The following is a 23,521-nucleotide window of genomic DNA, read 5'->3' as shown; positions in this document are numbered from 1 at the left end:
AGCTCTTTAGAAGATTATCTTTTCTCTAAAGTCAACTCATCAGCTACTACTCAGGTGACAGCTTCACCTATCTGCCTAGAACATTCTCTCTGTTCATTCAGCACCTCCCTAAATGTTTGTTTGCTCACACTCAAGAATAAAGAGCTGAATTAAAAGAATTTGTCTTAAGTATAATAGAGTGTCTTAACTTAGGTCTATGTAGCAACTAGCACCATAATGATAGCAAAATTCAAATTCTTTTTGGCAAAGCTTAACATAAAAGGGTAGGACATGAAAATTGGGAGCCCAAAGAAAATCCTCCTTGAGTCATCAAGTCTTGTCCCAAATAGTGATAAAATAATACAGTATAATATTATTAAGCTAAATCATGCAAAGTGTCAATTTTATTGGCCAAATACTGGCAATTTTATATGGTTTACCCTAGGAATGCTTTATAAGGGGCAGTTAGTCTGAGAAAAGAAAATATATTTACAAACATCCTCCTCAGATAAATTTTCCTTTGTCTTGTTTTATTTTATTGTGTAAATATTCAGATAAACTTAAAAGCAGAAAGACCAGCATAGTAATCCCCCAGGTACCAACACCCAGCTTCTCTTTCTGACAATCTCCAAACATCAGAATTTACAATGTTAAGGGATTACATACTGTCCAATTACAAAGAATTTATATAAGAAAAACATTCAGAAATCAATGTAAAAGTATATCTTTTCTGTAAAACAAATAAATTCTTCTTTTCACCACTCCCATCACCTTGTGAAGGTACTCCCTTGCAGGTAGGAAGCTGGGGGCTCGAACCGAGATCCTTACACTGGTCCTTGAGCTTCGTGCCACGTGCACTTAACCCACTGTGCTACCTCCCAACTCCCTGTCACTTAAGTTTTTTATTCAGTCATCTGTTGAAGGGCATTTCAGTTGTCTCCAAGTTTTTGCTATTGTGAATAAAGAAATTCTTTCATACTTATAAAACGAAAAGTTGAGGCCTAGCAGTGGCACACCTAGTTGAATGCATACTTTACCGTAAGCAAGGGACCCCCAGGTTCGAGACCCCACTCCCCACCTGTAGGAGGGAAGATTCGTAAGTAGTGAAGCAAGTCTGCAGGTGTCTCTCTGTCTCTCTCCCTCTACGTCCCCCACCCTCTCTCAATTTCTCTAAGTTCTATCAAATAAAAATAGAATAGAAAATGTGGGGGGTGGCCACTGGGAACAATGGGTTCGTAGTACTGGCACAAAGCCCCAACAATAACCCTGAGGCAATAAAAAGTGATTCAAAACTGCAGCCATTGGACAGGTGTAATTTTGACTCTATATAAAAGATTGTCTGAAGGCGTAAGTTTTAGCGAGATATTTTTTTACCATTAGTTTTTGAGTTTCGGTTTAGAGGAGGAGTGACAAAATTGGGCACAAAACATTTACAATAAACTAAGACATCTACAACTAACAAATATAATCAAGTCTTTTACAACAAGGGCGACAAAAGGGAAAATATTTTTTAAATAATAATAATAATCAAGACTTTTACAAAAAATTATGAATTTGACTACATAAAAATAGCCATCCTGAAAAAAATTTTATATTACTTCTAAGTACCAAAAAAGGCCAAATGCAGGCATCCCATACAAAGTCTAATGGAATAAACTGTTCCTCAATAGTTTAATTTATTCAATGCCTACTGTGAACTGGGTCCTGGCCTCTAAACACCCATTCCTTCCACAAATATCTATAAGCATATGTTGTATGTGTCAGCACTGTTAAAAGCACTGATGATGAGCAGTGAAACAGATGAAGATATATGTCCTTGCGGAGTGTACACTCTAGCATGGTAAAACAGCTAATTGTATTAAGAACACTACACAGTACATTAAGAAGAAACAAGTGCAAGTGAAAAAAAAAGTAAAGGTAGAGGTGGAGGAGGCAGTTTTAAATAGAGTGAATTCACAGACTTGTGGGATAGATAGACATTTATCTAATAACAGCACCCATGTGATCAATACTGTAGGGCATTTGATGAACACTCAGTGAGAATGAGGAGGAGGAGGAGGAGGCACTTAATTCTACCTCCCGAGAAAGTGCTATCAAGGTCAACTATTACGAAAGCCAAGAGTAGGGACGACACACAAGAGGACGAGGGACTCTTCAATACAAAGAGCAACATGTGCAAAGGTCCCAGAGGAGCGAGAACCCATTTCTGAAGTTAAGAGTCTGTGGGGGGTGGGGGTGGGGGCAACCTCCAGAGGCAGGTACAGGTCAGACAGAGGGTTGCTGTTTGGAAAGGATGGGGATGCCAATTTTTTTCCTATTTATTTATTTATTTATTTGATAGAGAAAGCCAGAAATCAAGGGGGAAGTAGGTGATAGAAAGGGAGAAAGGGAGAGAGATGCCTGCTGCATAGCTTCACCACTCACAAAGTTTTCCCCCTGCAGGTGGGGTGTGGAGCCTCAAACCCCGGTCCTTGCACACTGTAACACGCACGCTCAACCAGGCGCACCACCACCAGCCCGGACCAATAGAGCTTTTAACTACAATACAGATGCTCACAACAATAGCTCTGATAAATGGTTTCAGAAGAGACTAGATACCCCCTTCCCTACACACACACACACACACACACACACACGGTTTCAGAAGAGACTAGATATCCCCCTAACACACACACACACACACACACACACACACACACACACACACACACACACACACCAAAGTAAAGGAAGAGCTGACTGGAAAAGCTATTGAGCAGCTGGAAGAAGAAAGATCTAGAGCACAAAAAGATGGTCAGAGAACACAAGAGATGATGGTGCCATGGCCCAAAGTAGGGATACACCAAGAGAGAAGATCCTAGTTGAGACATGTCGGATTTGAAGTGGCTGTGAAAAGAATCTATAGGTGAGTAGAAAACCAATCTGGATTGGAAAACATTTTCACCTGGAAGAATAAGAGAGGCAGTTTAAAAAAGGTAAGCTCACTCTCTTACTCTCTCCCTCTCCTTCCCTCTCCCTCTCTCACAAAGTAAAAAAGAGAATCAGTGGTCCAGGAGGTGGCACAGTGGATAAAGTATCGAACTCTCAAGTATGAAGTCCTGAGTTCAATCCCCGGCAGCACATGTACCAGAGTGATGTCTGGTTCTTTCTCCTATTCTCCTACCTTTCTCATTAATAAATAGATTTTTTTTTAAAAAAAAAAAAGGTTCTTTCTTTTAAAAAAAAAAAGAGAGAGAGACTCAAGAGTCAGGCGGTAGTGCAGCAGGTTAAGCACAGGTGTCGCAAAGCACAAGAACTGCCATAAGGATCCTGGTTCAAGCCCCCGGCTCCTCACCTGCAGGGGAGTCGCTTCACAAGCAACGAAGCGCGTCTGCAGGTGTCCTTCTCTCCCCCTGTCTTCCCCTCCCCTCTCCATTTCTCTTTGTCCTATCTAAATGATGACATCAATAACAACAATAATAATTACAACAACAGTAAAAAAACAAGGGAAAATAAATATTTAAAAAGAGAGAGAGAATCAAAAACGTCTAAGGCAAAAAGAAAAAAAATCTAAGGCATTTTTTCTCTCAAGTGTTCTGAATACTATTTTTTCATCTGTCCTAAGTGCATATTGCATCAAAAATAACAAATATCCAAAAGAAGCTGCCTGTTTCTGTAGTGTAGTGGTTATCATGTTCGCCACACACAACTATCCAAAAGCAAAAAGCAGCACCTTAAGAATGAAGTAGGGAATGGGATGATCTCACTCTCAGGCAGAAGTTGAAAAACAAGATCAGAAGAGAAAACACAAGTAGAACCTGAACTGGAATTGGCATATTGCATCAAAGTAAAAGACTCTGGCGTGGGGGGTAGGGTGAGAGAATACAGGTCCAAGAAGGATGACAGAGGACCTAGTAGGGGTTGTATTGTTATATGGAAAACTGAGAAATGTTATGCATGTACAAACTATTGTATTGACTGTCAAATGTAAAACATTAATTCCCCAGTAAAGAAATTTTTTTAAAAAAATGAATGACGCAGGGAGTTGGGCAGTACAGGTTAAGTGCACGTGGCGTGAAGCACAAGGACCGGCATAAGGATTCCAGTTCCAGCCCCCGGCCCCCCAACTGCAGGGGACTCCCTTCAAGCAGGTCAAGCAGGTCTGCAGGTGTCTTTCTCCCCTTCTCTCTCTTCCCCTCCCCTCTCCCATTTCTCTCTGTCCAATCTAACAATGATGACATCAATAACAACAATAACTTCAACAACAATAAAAAATAAGGGCAACAAAAGGGAAAATAAATATTAAAAAAAAAAAAGAATGAGGCAATGACAAGAGCAATGCTATTATAGTTTTCAGTACCACATGGCACAATGTTATTATAATTCAAACCAAAAAGAAATATTCAAAACCTACTCAAAAGATGGGCAAGGCCCAATCTAGGTTCCTATCTAGGTCAAATATACTTTTTAAGTTCTTCACAACTTTCTCAGGTTAGCAAAAGATACAAAAGATGTTTTCAAATACTGCCAGTACCCTTGAAACATACCTAAAATAGACTTCCTAGCTTCTTCCCACACAAAGACCCCTAATTTCATCTGTTCTATTCCTACCTTTGGGTTCCTGTTTATTAAAACAATCTGTCCTTCTTTATATCTTACTACCTTTCCACCACCAAGTTGCAGATATTACTGTAATTCCATCCTGACCTCCCTGGACAGACAACTTCACCAATGTGTCCCCAAGTCTCACCTCTCCAGAGTCCTACCCCACTAGGGAAAGACAGAACAAGATGGAAGTATGGATCAACCTGCCAACATCCCTGTCTAAGGGAGAAGCAATTATAGAAACCATACCCTTCCATCTTCCGCATCTCAAAGAATTTTGGTCCAGGGGAGTCAGGAGGTAGCCCAGCCTATAAGCCCATGTGGTGCAAAGCGCAAGGACTAGGCTATGGATTCCGGTTCGAACCCCTGGCTCCCCGCCTGCAGAGGAGTCACTTCACAGGCGGTGAAGCAGGTCTGCAGGCGTCTATCTTTCTCCCCCCCCCCCCCGTCTTCCTGTCCTATCCAACAAAAATGACATCAATAACTACAACAATAAAACAAGGGCAACAAAAGGGAATATTGAAAAAAAAAAAAAGAATTTTGGTCCATACTCTCAGAGAAGGATTAAAAAACAGAAACTTCCAATGAAGGGGATGGGACATGGAACTCTGGTGGTGGGAACTGTATGGGATTATAACCCTGTTATTATTCAATCTTGTCAGTCATTATTAGATCACTAATAAAATTTTTAAAAGAATTTAAGATATGAATAAAAATTAATAAATAAACTACTGCCAGGAAACCAAAGAGTTGAACTTTCATTGCATAATAATTCAATTAATTCTCAATAATATCATATATGCCAATAATCTGTTTTAACTTTGCAGGGAATATAGGCAGCAAAGAAGAGATGTCCTCAGCAAACTATACAAATCTGCTTTCTGCTCAGAGGCTGTACTTCTGACAATACTCTTGTATGGGGGAACAATGCAAAGCACTTCTTATTTTAAAAATAACTTTTCAACACTTTCAGGGAGAGAGGGACTTCTCCTGAAGCACTTATTATATCTAAATTCAACAATTCATTTCTTTAGTCTTTTCACCTGCCTTGTTTTACAAAAGCAAATGTTTGTGAAGTGATGTGTATGTTCCTTGGTGGTGGTAATGTCACTTTGCATGCATATATCAAAAAATCATGTTGTATACTTTAAATATATACTATTTTCACTTGTCATCCCAACTTCAATTAAGCTGGGACAGACAGTACTGCTAAATATAGTGCCCATGAGCCTACATGTGACTATTATGCATCTGAAATTTGACTAGTTTTAAGTGAGATGTGCTACAAATATTGGATTGTTGGAAAAGCTGTAATATATTTTTTTCTGTTCAAAAATACATCCTAACTTTTAAATGTTTTCTCCTTTTTAATATTTTTAACTATCTTTACTAATTTATTTGTTAGAGACCGTTAAAAATCGAAAGGTAAGGGAGTGAGTGAGAGAAGTGGTGAAAGAGACACCTGCAGCCCTGCTTCCCATTTACAAAGCTTTTCCCCCTGCAGGTGGGGGGCTGGGAGCTTGAACCTGAGTCCTTGTGCATTGTAACATGTACACTCAACCAGGTGTACTACCACCCAGCCCCGCATTGTGACTTTTCAGACAACCCAATATAAGATACACAAGATGGGGAGTTGGGCTGTAGCACAGCGGGTTAAGCGCAGGTGGCGCAAAGCACAAGGACCGGCATAAGGATCCCGGTTCGAACCCCGGCTCCCCACCTGCAGGGGAGTCACTTCACAGGCGGTGAAGCAGGTCTGCAGGTGTCTATCTTTCTCTCCTCCTCTCTGTCTTCCCCTCCTCTCTCCTTTTCTCTCTGTCCTATCCAACAATGACGACAACAATAATAACTACAACAATAAAACAACAAGGGCAACAAAAGGGAATAAATAAATAAATAATAAATTTTTTTTTTAAAAAAAAAAGATACACAAGATGTTGGTGGGTAGGCAGTAGCACAATGGACTGAGCAAACATGGCATGAAAAGCAAGGACCAGAACAAGGACCCTAGTTGGGGCCCTTCCACAAGTGGTGGAGCAAGTTTGCAGGTGTCTATCTTTCTCTCCCCCTCTCTGGATTTCTCTCTGTCGTATCCAACAACAGCAGTAGCAACAACAACAATAACAACAAGGGCATCAAAAAATGGGGGGGGGGAGAATAGCCTTCAGAAGCAATGGATCCATGGTGCAGGCACTGAGCCCCAGCGATAACCCTGAAGACAAAAAAAAAAAAAAGAATATACAAGTTGTCAAAAACTTAGTATGAAAAAAATAGAAATTACTCATTTTATTTGGTTACATACTGAAGTCAGATTTTAGATAGACTGATAGACTAGTTAAATTATTAAAGTTAACTTCTCCTGTCCTCTTTTTTTACCCTTTTTTAATTTTTTTTATTATTATCTTTATTTATTGGATAGAGACAGCCAGAAATCAAGAGGGAAGAGGATTATAGAGAGGGAAACACAGAGAGACAACTAGTTCACCTCTCATGAAGCTTTCCCTTGCAGGAGGGGACTGGGGGCTCAAACCTGGGTCCATGTGCATTGTAACTTGTGCGCTCAACCAGGTGTGCCACCACCCAGCCCCTAGAAATGTTTTTTTAATATTTATTCCCTTTTGTTGCCCTTGTTTTATTGTTGTAGTTATTACTGTTTTTGATGTCGTCATTGTTGGATAGGACAAAGAGAAATGGAGAGAGATGGAGAAGACAGAGAGGAGGAGAGAAAGATAAGACACCTGCATTCCTGCTTCACCACCTGTGAAGCGACTCCTCAGCAGGTGGGGAGCCGGGGACCTCAGAAGCTTGAACCAGAATCCTTATGGCGGTCCTTGCACTTTGCGTCACTTGCACTTAACCTGCTGCACTACCGCCCGACTCCCAGAAATATTTTTTATCACATATGTGGCTCACATTTTGCTTTGCATCATAGTTTTGCCAAGGAACATTAATAATAAAGGCAATGAAATAAAAGCAACCAAAAAAAAAAAAAAAGACAAAAACAATGGGCGAAAACTTCCCATTCCTTTTACTTGGAATAGTCCAACATCTGTCTACTCTATGATCATAAGAAAAACCCAGAGCCTGGAGGTGGCACACCTATAGATCAAGCATGTGACAGTGCACAAGGACCTAGGTTCAAGTCCCTGATCCCCAAACTACACAGGGGAAGCTTCCAAGTGCTAAAGCAGGTCTGCAGGTTTCTTCCTCTCTCCCACTCTATCTCCCCCTCCCCTTTCAATTTCTCTCTAACACTATTCAAATAACAGAAGGAGAAGGAGGAAAAGGAAAAGAAGTAGAAAGATGGGTCCAGAAAATAAAATAAAAAAAAAAAAAGTAAAAAAAAAGAAGTAGAAAGATGGGGAGGAGACCCTTTCTTTTTTCTTTTTTTTTTTAACTTTTAAAAAAATATTTATTTATTTATTCCCTTTTGTTGCCCGTGTTATTTTATTGTTTTAGTAATTGTTGTTATTGATGTCATCATTGTTGGACGATGGAGAGAAGAGGGGAAGACAGAGAGGGAGAGAGAAAGACACCTGCAGACCTGCTTCACTGTCTGTGAAGCGATTCCCCTGCAGGTGGGGAGCTGGGGGCTCAAACCAGGATCCTTATGCCAGTCCTTGTGCTTTGCGCCATATACACTTAACCCACTGCACTACTGCCCGACTCCCCCATTCTTTTTTCAATAGCTTGACTAACATCTTACTACTTCTGAACAAGAATTAGAGGTACATCTTAAATGAATAGCACACTAAATATTTTTATTTTAATATTTACTTCATATGCTTACCCTAAACTGTCAGAAAAAGAATAAAACTACTATACCTTGTTTTCCAATGGGAGAGCTTCCTTCTTATACAAAAGGAAACTTTACTTCATGAGAATCTCTGCCCCATGCAGCTGTTCTTTCCTGTTAAGGACCCAAAAATTCCCATTTGTTTTTCTCATGCATGATGTTTGATAAGATATGTGGCCAAATATAAAGGTGCCCTTTAGAAAGAATATACTAAATGAGCAGCATTCCCTATTACTGTGACTCTGACGTCTCTTGTGAAGATTTGTAAAGGGTCACAACAGGTTTAAATTAAGCCATGAGAAGAATCTGGCATTTTAAAAGGATCTGATGACTCAAAGCATTCTTTTGGACTCTCCCAACTTCTTCACCATAAATACACCTAAACAGTCATACCAGTTAGTTTTCTTTTATGCTAATCCAGGTCAAGTACAAACCTGAAAAGTGGAATAAGGATAATTGCTTTTGACTCTCCTATTTCAACAGGTATTAAGTTTGTGGTTTTTTTTTTTTTTTTTTATTTAATGTTTGTTTGCTTGTTTGTGGGAGGAGGCTTTTTTGCTTCTGCAATTAAGTGGAAAGGTACTTGACAAAAATAAATTCTTCCAGGTCAGAACTTACCAGACCCAGAAGTTGAATTTGTAGGCCAAGTTTTACTTTCCCAAGCTCTATGTAACTCTTTACCTGTCACTACCTCTTAAGCAAAACATGGGAAAAGCTATGAATTCTAAAAGCAAAGTTCCCCCCAGATAGCCAAGGGTAGTCAAAATTAGCTGCCAATCACTCTATGTCAGGACTCCTGACAGAACTGCAGCTTTGCATGTGGTTGCAAGAACTGGGCTAGAATTAAAATGAGATCAAGCAGAAGAATCGCCTAGAACTGGCAAAATAACTCATTTGGTAGCCATAAATGCAACCGAGGTTCAAATCCCGCCCCCAACCAGCCCCCAACACAGTGGAAGAAGTTTTGGTATTGTACATCCCTGTCCCTTTACTTCCCACTGTACCCCTCTCCCATGTCTCTATTTCTTTTGAGTTTTTTTTATGATGCTTTTAAAAATTTATTTATTTATTACTTTTTGTTGACTTTGTTGGTTTTTTTATTGTTGTAGTTGTTACTGATGTCATTGTTATTGGATAGAACAGAGAGAAATGGAGAGAGGAAGAGAAGACAGAGAGGGGGCGAGAAAGACACCTGCAGGCCTGCTTCACCACTTGTGAAGCGACTCCCCTGCAGGTGGGGAGCCAGGGGTTCAAACCAGGATCTTTACCCTGGTCCTTGCACTTTGCGCCATGTGCGCTTAACCCACTGCACTACTTCTTGACTCCCTTTGTTGTTGTTGTTTTTTATTATATTTTCATTTATTTATTATTGGATAGAGACAGAAATCGAGAGAGGAGGAAGGGGTAGAGAGGGAAAGAGACAGAGAGAGATTCCTGCAGCCTGCTTCATTACTTGTGAAGCTTTCCACCTGCAGGTGGGGACCAGAAGTTTGAACCTCGGTCCTTGCTCACTGTAATGTGTATGCTTAACCAGGTATGCCACTGCCTGGCCCGTGTCGATTTCTCATTTTATTTTATTTTATTTTATTTTATTTTATTTTATTTTATTTTTCTACCGCGATTATTGCTGGGGCTCAGTGCCAGTACTAGGAATCCACTGTTCCCAGCAAGCATCTTTCCCTTTTTTTCTTTCTTTCTAACTTGTATTAGATAGGATAGAGAGAAATTCAGAGAGGACAGAGAGCTAGAAAGAGGGAGAAAAGAAGACAGATACACCTGCAGGCCTGCTTCACTACTAGTGAAGTAGACCCCCCCTGCAGGTGGGATGCTGAGGCTTGAACTGAGGTCCTTGAGCTTGGTAACATGTGCACTCAACTGGGTACACCATCACCAGTTCGGAACAGTGAAGCAGCATGGGCCATATAAACAAAGAAACTGGTTCGAGCCCAGCTCCCCACCTGTAGGGGAGTCACTTCACAGGCAGTGAAGCAGGCCTGCAGGTGTCTGTCTTTCTCTCCCTCTCTCTGTCTTCTCCTACTCCCTCCATTTCTCTGTCTATCCAACGACGACGACATCAATAATAACAACAATAAAAACAAGGGCAACAAAAAGGGAATAAATAAATATTTTTTAAAAACAAAAATGGTTAGGCAAACAGACTCTCATGCCTGAGCCTCTGAGGTCCCAAGTTCAATCCTCCTGTACCATAAGCCAGAGCTGAACAGTGCTCTGGTGAAGGAAGGGTAGGAGGGAACAGGACAGAATAATTGTACAGAGTTTGGTGCCTCAACCTTAGCACTATTGATATTTTGGACTAGATAATTACTTATTGTGAATGGATAGTCTGTGAATGGAAGTGTATTTAATAGCATCCTTGACTCTTTGCCCATTAAATGCCAGCCAGGAGTAACCTCTTCCCTCCCATCCACCCCACACTCCAGCCAGGAGTTGACAATCTTCAGTCACTGTTAAATGTCCCTTGGGGAGCAAAAACAGCTAAAATCAATGATATTCACGGCAAACACACCCAAAGAAGAAAAAAAAAAAAGCTTTAACAGTAGCCAAATCAAAGGAACTGTTTCCAGAGCAGCAAATTGCTTCAAGCAGGTGGCTTTGCACAAATATTAAGAAATATTTAAGACAGCATTTCTGATACTACTAAACACGAAGAATAAAGTGTCCTAGGGTTATGAACCAGTTAACCTTCAAATGATACAAAGTTCTTCACAATGGGAGTGAAGCTTCCTGCTGACTTAAAAAACAGTATGACAAATATTTAGGTTTCATGTGTGTGTACAATAAGAGAATGTGGTCCCATTTAAAAAAAAACAAACAGATAAGTCAACCAAGAAAAAGGTCTATAAGAATACGTATCAATGTGTTTTCATTTCTCAACAACAATGTGTCTCTCTACACCAGCAGACTGCTGGCCATATGCTGACACCGTGGAGGCCACAGAAAACTTCAGCTTCAGAAGGAGGAAAACTTACCTAGTTGTCCATCCACTTGAATCATAACCAAACAACTACTAGCAAATCCAGAGTAGTTAATAAATGTTTAACTTTGTAACTTTGTTTTAAATAAATATTTAACTTAGTAGAATCTGATGATATACAATCAAATCCAAATGATATTAATTTTTCTTTTTAATTTGTGGATCTAAATGATCAAAACTTACTGCTCTGACTTTTCCTCCTAAGAAGACACACATCTGGGGAGTCGGGCTGTAGCGCAGTGGGTTAAGCACAGGTGGCACAAAGCACAAGGACCGGCATAAAGATCCCGGTTCGAACCCCGGCTCCCCACCTGCAGGGGAGTCACTTCACAGGCGGTGAAGCAGGTCTGCAGGTGTCTGTCTTTCTCTCCTCTTCTCTGTCTTCCCCTCCTCTCTCCATTTCTCTCTGTCCTATCCAACAACGACAACAACAATAATAATTACAACAATAAAACAACAAGGGCAACAAAAGGGAATAAATAAATTAAATAAATATTAAAAAAAAAAAGAAGAAGACACACATCTAAAACACTGACAAACCTGGCAACCGATAAAACTTAAGATTTCAGGGGCTGGGCAGTGGCACACCCAGTTGAGCAAACAACACACTGATTGCTGTGCTCTAGGACTCAGGTTCGATCCTCCATTACCCACCTGGGGGCGGGGGGGTTTACCAGGACATGACACTTCCAGAGCTGTGATGCAAGTCCTACAAGGATCTTATTTTTCTCTATCACCCTCTCTCCTCTCAATTTCTCTCTTGTCTTATCAAATAAAATAGAAAGAAAGAGGGGGGTGGCCAGTGGGAGCAGTGGACTCATAGTGTGGGCATCAAGCTGCCAAGATAACCCTAGTGACAAAAATACATACATACATATTATTTGTTATTAAAATTTCAATCCTATATTTAGAATAACAAACTATTTTATCTGGATCCACAATAAATAATAAGGCATTATTTTCAAGAAAATTTTTTGGTTCTAAAGCAAGAAGACATGCTTCAAACCAAAATGTCAAGCACTTACCATAATAGCCATGATCTTTAAACCACCCTAGCACCCCTTCCCCACCCCCAACTTTAGCCAGTTTAACTGCTTTTAAAGGGAACATTCTAAATGGCTAAAAAGTAAGCTATATTTCCTTCTGTGTAAGTTTTTGCACTATTTCCATGATTTTTAAGGTAGCTATCACAATTGTGTAGTACCCATCTGACATCATTTCTAGACATTTTCAATAGAGATGCATAATTGTAAAGGTGACAGTACGTCCTTTACATTGAAAGAATATGATAGAATCTTGCAAGTCTTAGTCAGAATCCTGTATCAGAAAACTAGCCCCATGGGATTTCATAAAACTTAGCTCCACATCAGAAGATATATAATGTCTTTTGACAATCACACTCTTACCCCTCCAAGGTAACTAACAGTAACAGTATAATATGTAGAATAAACACCTTAACCTGCTTGAAATTTACCCAGAAACAGGAAAGGTACATCAGTAATTACTATAAACTATCACAGAAAATTATTCACTCCTTTCACAACCAGAAATACAGTAATATTAGTGGTATCATCTGGTATCACACTTCCATGTTGTTCAATATTTCTTTTGGCACAAATATCAATAAATCTCATTTTCTTATTGTCTCAGGAGAAAATAACACATTGGTGAATTTTTTTACAATAACCTAATTTTAGCTTTTGTAACTTACACCTTATGCCACATGATGGCGATTCAGTTAACAAAATTAATCTCACCATCTCTCTCTATGTTTTAGAATCAACAAAATCTGGAGGAGTATTTGCTTGTTTTATCTCTTGTTTTTTTTTTTTTACACCCAATGTCCTAAATTCATTGAAGATGTATGTAAGTAATGTAGATTTTATTAAGGGGATAAAGCCAAAATTTCTCTTTTACTTAAAACAGAAGGTACTTCCTGTATAGATGTTTTTAAAAATGCATGTAATACCAAGTGGCTAGTCTGACCATTTCACTAACATCTTGCCATGGTTTTAAAGAACAATGCCCCCACCTGCAGGTGGGAAGCTTCACAAGTGGTAAAGCAGGGCTGCAGGTGTCTCTCTGTCTCACTCTCTATCTCTCCCTCCTCTCTTGATTTCTCAGTCTCTATCCAATAATAAATAAATAAAAATGAACAAAAGAAAAGAATGTTCAGCTTCATGTATATGAACTTTAGAAAGATTTTTTTAAGTGGTCTCAGATCATCACATGTTGGTAACTGCATCAATAATTGAAATCATAAAAAATATACGCTAAGAGTAGCCTAGAAGGTAGTAGTACAGTGGCTAGAGCATTTAACTTAAAAGCATGAGGTCCTGAGTTTGATCCCCAGCACTGCATGTGCCAGAGAGATGATCTGATGTAGTCATCCCCCAACACTCACCCCTCTCTGCTGCTCTCATGTTAAAAAAAAAAAAGATCTAGGACCTAGTAGTACACAGGGTAAAGTATACAAATAACAGTACTCAAGGACCCAGGTTCAAGCCTCTGGTCCCCCCACCTGCAGGGGGAAAAGTTCATGAGAGGGAAGCAGGGCTGCAGGAGGAGTCTCTCTTTCCCTCTTTATACCCCTCTCCCCTTTAAATTTCTCTCTGTCTCTACCCAATAATAAAGTTTAAGATGAATAAATAAATCATGTAAAATACAATGGCAAAAACCAGAAAAGTGTACACATCATCATGCACAAGGACCTACATTCAATCCCATGTTCCCCACTAGCTGGTGTCAATTAAAAAAATAATAAAGTTAATGTAAAATATAATAAAATTTTTTTGTTAATTCAGTAAGTGTTTTCAAGAAAATTTATTAATCACAAACACCCAAATACATTTAAATAAGACTTGTATAAGTTTATCAATTTACATTATTTAATCTGCAACTGAGGAGTTCATGTAAATGAGCGAAGTCCTTACAACAATATACCTCTCCAACTTTCGGATCTTAAAATTGGAAGTCACTGGGGAAAAGCATGATATATAAAACTGCCTAGTTACAAAGGGACTAGCTCTTTGTAACTAGGTGGGGTAGGTAGCATAATGGTTATGCAAAGAGGCTCTCATACCTGAGGCTCCAAAGGTTCAATCCCACCACCTCCCCCTCCCCACACACACACACACACACACATATACACCACCATAAACAAGAGCTGAGCAGTACTCTGGTAAAAGAAAGAAGGAAGGAAGGAAAGGGAATTAAAGAAAAAAGGAAGAAAGAAAGAAAATAAAAACAAAGAGACTAGCTCTTTAAAGTAAATATTTGGAATCCCCAGTGGAAATTTATCGATTGTCAAATACCACTATGATTTTCCCCTCTAAAACTATAATCCCAGGTTTAAAATCAAATTAGTAACAAAAATCATTTGTAAACAAGCATTTACTTCACAGGAAATTTTAAAGAAATGTAATTATGCATAAAAAATTAAAATATCGTGGGTCGGTCGGTGGTGCAGTGGGTTAAGCACACGTGGCGCAAAGCCAAGAGCATAAGGATCCCGGTTCGGGCCCCCGGTTCTCCACCTGCAGGGGAGTCGCTTCACAGGCAGTGAAGCAGGTCTGCAGGTGTCTATCTTTCTCTCACCCTCTCTGTCTTCCCCTCCTCTCTCCATTTCTCTCTGTCCTATCCAACAACGAACAACATCAACAATGGCAATAATAATAACCACAACGAGGCTACAACAACAAGGGCAACAAAAGGGGGAAAAATGGCCTCCAGGAGCGGTGGATTCATGGTGCAGGCACCGAGCCTGGAGGAAAAAATAAATAAATAAAAATAAAAATGCCTCAGGACATAATGAAATACAAGACATGCCAGCTTCCATTTCAACTACCAAAGAGGGATAACAGGATTTAGTCTTCAACTGTACTACCCAACCATACCATCTGCAAATAAAACCTGAATCAATTTATTTAATTAATTATTTTTGCCTCCAGGGTTATTGCTGGGGTTCAGTGCCAGCACTACGAATCCACTGCTCCATGTATCCATAAGTTAGGACAAAATATATACCTGAAAGCAAAAGTGCACAACAGTTTGCAGTGAGTCAGTATACTCAGCAAGCAAGTAGAAGACACCATAAAGTTCCTAATGAAATAGTGTCTACTTAAGACTTAGATACCCTCCTCACCTACTTCCTATTATACTTGCTTCACTTACTCCAAAGCTAACCTTATCAAAGTAAGGACTGCAAAAGCTGAATAAGGGCAAGAGACTGGCATACTTTAACAATGACTCTTTAGTCACTATCAGGCCACCCCATCAGCTGGGGCCCTAGTCAGGGAGTCCTAAGATTTCAAAATAGACATGATGGGCCTAGAACTCGAACAGATCCCTCTCTCCATTGTTACCGGTCACTCCTATAAGGAACAACACAATAGACCCTTTTGTGGGCTCCATAGGACCTTGCCCTCAACGTGGATCAACAACAGCAGAGAATGTTCCATCCTCCGAAGGGGAAGCTGAACAACATACTTTATGTTCCACCTGAGGAAGATGGGTCCTGAAATTAGGGCAGCTTGGAATGTTCCTACTCATGACCACAGAGTGTGAGCTCATATCTATAGGGATGCAGAGGTCACATAGGCTCCTGAGCTGAATATGGGCCCCAGATCAGATCAAATCTATGGGGTTTATAGTCAACAATATTTATACCCCTTTCCCATAGTTGGGAGCTACTCTCTTCCCTGATGCAGCTTTCTGGTCCTTTTTCCAGGCATGACATCCTCCCCCCAGACAATAACTTGAATCCACCTGCATATGAGAGGTCAGGCTCAGGGAGAAAAAAATAGTATAGTCATGGGGTCCTTGGAATATAACAAAAATAGGACTACTAACTATATACAAAACGGAGACCCTCCAACTCTTCATATGATATGAACTATGCCAGCCTTTAGGTTCATGATTAGTCAACAATTTGTTTGTCTCTATATATTAATTCTTTTTTTCAGCCACCAGGTTCATCATACTACCATAATGCCGACCAGACTTCTCTGGACAGACAACCCCACCAATGTGTCCAGGAGCCCCGCTTCCAGAGACCTTTCCCACTAGGGAAAGATAGAGGCAGGCTGAGAGTATGGATCGACCTATCAACGCCCAGGTTCAGCAGGGAAGCAATTACAGAAGCCAGACCTTCCACCTTCTGCACCCCATGATGACCCTGGGTCCATACTCCCAGAGGGATAAAGAATAGGAAAGCTGTGTGGGTAGGGCGGTAGCGCAGCGGGTTAAGTGCACATGGCACAAAGCATAAGGACCGGCTTAAGGATCCAAGTTCGAGCCCCTGGCTCCCCACCTGCTGGGGAGTTGCTTTACAGGCAGTGAAGCAGGTCTGCAGATGTCTATCTTTCTCTCCCTCCCTGTCTTCCCCTCCTCTCTCCATTTCTCTCTGTCCTATCCAACAACGAACGACAACAATAACCACAACAAGGCTACAACAAGGGCAACAAAAGGGGAGGAAATGGCCTCCAGGAGCAGTGGATTCATGGTGCAGGCACTTAGTCCCAGCAATAACCCTGGAGACCAAAAAAAAAAAAAAGGAAAACTATCGGGGAGGGGATGGGATATGGAGTTCTGGTGGTGGGAACTGTGTAGAGTTGTACCCCTCTTATCGTAGTTTGTCAGTGTTTTCTTTTTACAAGTAAAAGTTAAAAAAGAAAAAGAAAAAGAAAAAAAAATTGGGGACCTCGTGCATGCCAACCCAAAATTCAACCTACTGTGATCATATTGGATCAATGGATTTTTATGTTTGCAATGTTATTTCCTTTATTTAGCAATGTATTTGAAAAAAAAATTCCTTCTAACACTGAGTTTTTTCTTATAGGAAGAAATCTCTCTGTTCTTGAAGGTCTATAAAAAATAAACAAGTTGGGAGTCAGGAGGTAGCGCAGCAGGCTAAGCACAGGTGGCGCAAAGCGTGAGGACCAGCGAATGGATCCTGGTTCGAGCCCCTGGCTCCCCACCTGCAGGAGTTGCTTCACAGGCAGTGAAGCAGGTCTGCAGGTGTCTTTCTTTCCCCCCCTCTGTCTTCCCCTCCTCTTTCCACTTCTCTCTGTCCTATCCAACAATGGTGACATCAAGAACAACAATAATAACTATAACAATAAAATAATAAGGGCAACAAAAGGGAAAATAAATAAATATTAAATAAATAAATAAAAATTAAAAAAATAATAAAGTAGGGAGTTGGGTGATGGCGCAGCAGGTTAAGCGCACGTGGTGGGCTCCAGCCCCTGGCTCCCCACCTGCAGGAGAGTCGCTTCACAGGCAGTGAAGCAGGTCTGCAGGTATCTATCTTTCTCTCCCCCTCTCTGTCTTCCCCTCCTCTCTCCACTTCTCTCTGAACTATCTAACAACAACGACATCAATAACAACAACAATAACTACAACAACAATAAAAAACAACAAGGGCAACAAAAGGGAAAATAAATAAATATTTTGTAAAAGAACCTTTTAGAGAAATAAGTAAATAAAAATGAATAAGTTGAGAAAGTTAGTTTCAAATGCAACTTTCCCAGAAAAAAAAATAAACTGCTTTAATGAAAATACAACTTGGTTTTCAAAAAGCAATGCCCTAGATTTATTCTTACTTCAACTAAATCAGATGGGTGTATCATCTCTCATTCAAATAAATACACTAGAGTGCCAAATGAAGATACATAATTACATTGCCAAATGCTGCATTTTTTTTTCCACCAACTCAGTCTCTGTGACAGGAAGTAGTTTAAAATATGTACTAAACTGACCTGAATAATTTTTGCACTTACAGGGTTAGATATCAATACCAACATGGAAAACTACAAAATAAATTAATTATAAACATAACAGGTCCTAACAAAATAACAGTTAGGGACAGATACTGTTTAGACGCTTTCCGCAAATTGACTCTTAATTCTTTCAGCTCCATATGTAAGCATCGACCTCTGCTCTCACTGGTCAAGAAGAGTAAATGGAACGTGACCTGAGGAGGAGGAGAGAGAGCCAGGAGAATGGTAACGATGAACATAAGCAGCAGCAATAAAGCCAAAGCGTGGATGTAAAAATGAATTTACTGAATGGGGGGGGGGGGAACCCCTCTCCACTGAATAAGAGGGAAAATATATACAGATTCATAGAAGATATGAGATAGGACAGAATGTTCTAGATGATTCATTACTTGGTCATCACAAAGAAGGCATGTTCTTGGTGGAGCACAGACAGGAAGAATGACGTAGAGGGTGGGACAGGAGATTTGAGAGGAAAGTGGCTAACTAATTTATGCATCAAGTTAATCTTTTCCTGCTTGTAGTTACTCCCACTTCATAGATAAGCATAACTTTGATTCAAAGGTCACACAGGTAGAAAGCAACAAACTTCCAGGGCTTCCCCCCCCCCCCCCCCTTCACCACAGCACAGCTCAGTTCTGGCTTATGGTGGTATAGAGGATTGAATCTGGGATTTTGGAGCCTTGGGCATGAGAGTCTCTTTGCATAACCATTATACTATCTCCCCCACCCAGACAAGTCTCTTTACCATGCTTCACTGGTACTAGGGACAATACAAAGAAACCTTTGTATTGGCATCTGTCAGCAAATAATTAGAATCTTTCTTCCTAGAAGATGGTATGAATAAAAAGGAAACTGGGGAAATATCCATGTTGTATCATGAACTGTTCTCCAACTTTCTCAAACTATAAGCAAAAATATTAGTTTGTTGTAGTAGTAGTAGTAAAGAAAAATACAGCAGTAGTTGCCAAATGGATAGTTTACTAAAGTAGAATCATTACATAATATATAGCAGCACTGCTTTATGTTCTTTATATTTCAGTCTTGTGATTCAAGAAGCACTGACTTGGCCAAGACACTAATTAAATATACCAATTCCTCAATATGACTTAATTCCTGGTACACCTAATAAACCCACAGAACTTAGATATAGGTCAGGGCCCAAGAGACAGAACACATGTGCACATATACTCATAAATTAGGGGGAAATACATACCTTAAAGCAAAAGTGCACAATAGTTTACAATGACCCAAAACAGCAAGCAAGTAGAGTTAAAAAAAAAAAAAAAAAGACAAAATGATACCTATATACTTCTCCCATATTTGGGAGCTACTCTCTGCCCTGATACAGCTTTCTAGTTCTATTTCCAAATCTGACACCATCTCCCCAGACAATACCTTTCCTTTGGTCCACCTGCATGTTTGGCCGTCATGCTCAAATAATAATTAGCAAAGTCATGGGCCCCTTAGAATATACCTAAAATAGACCTACGAGCCTTTTCCAAAATAGAGATACCAAAACTCATCTGCTATATTCTTGCCTTCAGGTTCCTATTAAAAAATTTGTTCTGCTTTATATCTATGTGTGTGTGTGTGTGTGTGTGTGTGTGTGTGTGTGTGTGTGTGTGTGTGTATAGAGAGGGAGAGAGATTGAACAGGACAGAGAGAAATTGAGAGAGATGGGGAAGACAGAGAGGAGGAGAGAGAGATAAGACACCTGAAGACCTGCTTCACCGCCTTCGAAGCAACCCCCCTGCAGGCGGGGAGCTGGGGGCTGGAACTGGGATCCTTATGCCAGTCTCTGCGCTTTGCACCACGTGCAGTTAACCCGCTGTGCTACCGCCCGGCCCCTCTGCTTTATATCTTAAAGCTTTTTCAGACACCAAGTTGCAGATGCTACTACCATGATGCCAACATGACTTCGCCGGACAGAGGACCTCACCAAGGTGACCTCTCCAGAGCCCTACCCCACTAGGGAAAGATAGAGATAGGCTGGGAGTATGGATCAACCTGCCAATGCCCATGTTCAGCAGAGAAGCAATTACAGAAGCCAGACCTTCCACCTTATGCAGCCCATAATGATCCTGGGTCCATGCTCCCAGAGGGATAGAGACTAGGAAAGCTTTCAAGAGAAAGGAAAAGATACAGAACTCTGGTGGTGGAAACTGTGTGGAATTGTGCCCTCTTATCCTATGGCCTTGTGATTTTTTATTTTATAAATAAATTAATAATGATAAAAAGTGAATTACTATATATTATTCATAGTAATGAGGCAAAATTACTATGAATAATATTGGTCACTGGAGATGGAATATGGAACTCTGGTGCTAGGAATTGTGTGGAATTGTACCCCTCTTATCCTATGGTCTTGTTAATATTTTTTATTTTATAAATAAATAACAATAAAAATATTGATCATTATTTACAAATACATTCAGAATTATTTTCAAGGCTGTGAATCCACAGATAGTTGCTACCACCACCACCACCTCAAAAAAAATGGCTTTGACTAAAATACGTCAAAATGTCTGAAATAATAATTATTTCTGGAACTGAGAATAGATATAACTTTATATCCTTCTATAATATTCATCAGTATTTCCTACCATAATAAATGTATAAATTTATGTAGCGCTGGGTGGGGGTAGATAGCATAATGGTTATGCAAAGAGACTCTCTTGCCTGAGGCTCCAATGTCCCAGGTTCAACACCAAGCACAACCATAAGCCGGAGCTGAGCAGTCAGTGCTCTGGTAAGAGGAAGGAAAGAAGAAAGGATGGAAGGCTGGTTTATGTAACTAAACGTTTCTTCCCCCCTCCTTTTTTGTTTCCACCAGTTATCACTGGAGATCTGTGCCTATATAATTCCACTGCTTTCCACTCCCAGTGGACCTTTTTTTTTTTCTTTTAATCAAGGGTGAGAGATAGTGAAGGGGAGAGACAGAGAGAAAAGAAGAGGGGGCTGGGTGGTGGTACACCAGTTGAGCACACACATTAGCAGGTGCAAAGACCCAAACATCTCCACTTGTATGGGAGATGTTTCTTGAGTGGTGAAGCAGGTTTGCAGGTGTCTTTCTTCCTATCTCCCTTCCCCCTCTCCTCTCAATTTCCCTCTGTCCTATTTAAAAAAAAGGTGGGGGGCCATAGTGCCAGCACCAAGCAATAGTCCTGGTGGCAATAAAAGGGGAAAGACACCATGGCACTGCTCCACTGCTCATTAAGCTTCCCCAACGCAGGTGATCCCACGTAGTGGCTGAGGCTTGAACTCAGGTCTTCATGCAGATGGTAAAGTGTGCTTTCTACTGGGTGAACTATTTCCTGTGCCCCTCTTTCTCTCTCTTAATAAAGGAGAAGTGGAGAGATAGTATAGTGTGTTCGAGCCCCCCGGCTCCCCACAGTTGCAGAAAGAAGGGCACTTCACAAGAGGTGAAGCAGATCTTTCTACCCATCCCCTTTCAACTTCTCTCTGTCCTATCCAATAAAATGGAAAGCACAGTGGATTCATACTGTGGCAGCAAGCCCCAGCAATAAACTCTGGAGGCAAAAAGAGAGATAGTATAATGTTTATGCAGAAAATTCTCAAGCCTGAGGCTCTAAGGATCCATATTCAATCTCTGCACCACCATAAACCAAAGCAGTGGAGTGCTCTAGATAAAATAAGTAAAAATAGGGGGTTGGGCGGTGGCGCAGTGGGTTAAGTGCATGTGGCACAAAGTGCAAGGACCGTCGTAAGGATCCTGGTTCGAGCCCCCGGCTCCCCACCTGCAGGGGAGTCGCTTCACAGTCGCTTTCTCTCCCCTTCTCTGTCTTCCCCTCCTCTCTCCATTTCTCTCTGTCCTATCCAACAACGAACAACATCAACAATGGCAACAATAATAACCACAACGAGGAGGCTACAACAAGGGCAACAAAAAGGGGGGGGGGGAATGGCCTCCAGGAGCGGTGGATTCATGGTGCAGGCACCGAGCCCAGCAATAACCCTGGAGGAATAAATAAATAAATAAATAAATAAATAAATAAATAAATAAATAAATATAAATTGGAGTGTAGTAACTTGATAATATGGAGGATACAAAAAAAAAACAACAACACTAAGATTAATGCTACTTTCAAAGCATCTAAAATAAATCAATCTACCAATCTATTTTTATGAAATAGTTTCATATGAGAGAGAAAAGCCAGGTAATCATTCTAGCACATGTGGCAACGGGAATCAAATCAGAAGCGCCAGGCAGGACACCTAAAATCTTACTGAGAGAAACAGATGACTTTCTAGAGACAGAGACCAGCACACCGAGTGCAAAAGCTGTATACAGGAGCCCAGAAAGATATACCACAGAGACAGAAGTCAACACACCATGCAAAACATATGAAGCTGTGGCTGTGCCCTAAAAGATATACTACTAGCCCTAAAAAAAAAAAAAAAAAAAAAAACGCCACTGAAGCAAGCCAACATATGGGAATGTTCAGTAAGAAACACAACCATAAAGCTAGAATTACACACTCAGTGCCCACCAGAGTCAAATAGGTAAAGTTTGTGAGTAAAGCCAACTCAACAAAAATAAGGTAAAAACAAAAATGTGAAAATAAGCAAATGACCCTTGTCCAGAATTAAGGAGATAACAGGATTGGGCGATACAGTCTGTAAGTAATAAGTGCTGCTAATCAGATCTAATCAAAAGTTCTCATAAAATAATAGTTGCCCAGCTTTTAAAAATTCAGATTTTTAGAAATTCTCCTGATACTACTGGCAATTTTTTATATATTACCATATCAACAGAGAAATCAAGAAAAAGGCACCATTAGAGTAGGCTATACTAGGCAAAAATAGCTTCTCAAGCCACTCACCTTGTAAGCGGAGCACTAAAAAGACAAAGTATGCACTTGCATCCTGAGAGGAATGAACAGAGAGAGCAGTGGTACTGAGACCATTGAAGAACAAAGTGGCAGACTGGGCCAGAACACTTGGACTGGGTACAGTACAGTGCTAAGTTAGAAAGAAACATCGTGGAGCTTCCAAATCAATATCCAGTCTGTGGCTCAGCACATCTCAATTACCTGGCCTTCACATCCCCAAGAAAGATCAGAATCTGTGGGGAGTGCAGAGTGAGAATCAACAACACAAGCCAACTACCCTGGTGACTTTTAGGCACGATGAAATTTGCAAACAACTGTTCTACATCAAGTATAATGAAAGTCGTCAGGGCAAAACACAGGTGAAATTTTAAACAGAGCAGAGAAGGGAAGAGGAGCTGTTGTTAATGTTCTGTTTTAGCGGCTACAGACAGACTATGACCCACATAGTCAACGACTGCCACCTCTCCAGATTCAAAGGAGGTCTCGAAACTTTACATCAGGCTCAACCTGACACTGTTGACTGGCTACGGAA

The 23,521-nt window shown here is 40.4% G+C and overlaps 1 protein-coding gene across 5 annotated transcripts in view; it reads right to left on the bottom strand.

Annotated features, from left to right (window-relative positions):
- The window catches only part of PPP2R5E (protein phosphatase 2 regulatory subunit B'epsilon), a 228,257-nt gene that overhangs the window by 167,858 nt on the left and 36,878 nt on the right, over positions 1-23,521 (bottom strand). Inside the window, exon 1 of one of the 5 annotated variants that reach the window (XM_060174866.1) lies at positions 8,389-8,502. The exons of the other annotated variants lie outside the window; for them this stretch is intronic. The gene's annotated coding sequence lies outside the window, so the exon portion shown is untranslated. Of the gene's footprint in view, positions 1-8,388; positions 8,503-23,521 lie in introns of those variants that run through there. 5 annotated transcript variants of the gene reach the window in all.

This window comes from Erinaceus europaeus, chromosome 16 (genome assembly GCF_950295315.1).
Source record: "Erinaceus europaeus chromosome 16, mEriEur2.1, whole genome shotgun sequence".
In the NCBI taxonomy this organism is placed as follows: Eukaryota; Metazoa; Chordata; class Mammalia; order Eulipotyphla; family Erinaceidae; genus Erinaceus; species Erinaceus europaeus.
This window is presented reverse-complemented; position numbering and strand designations above follow the sequence as displayed.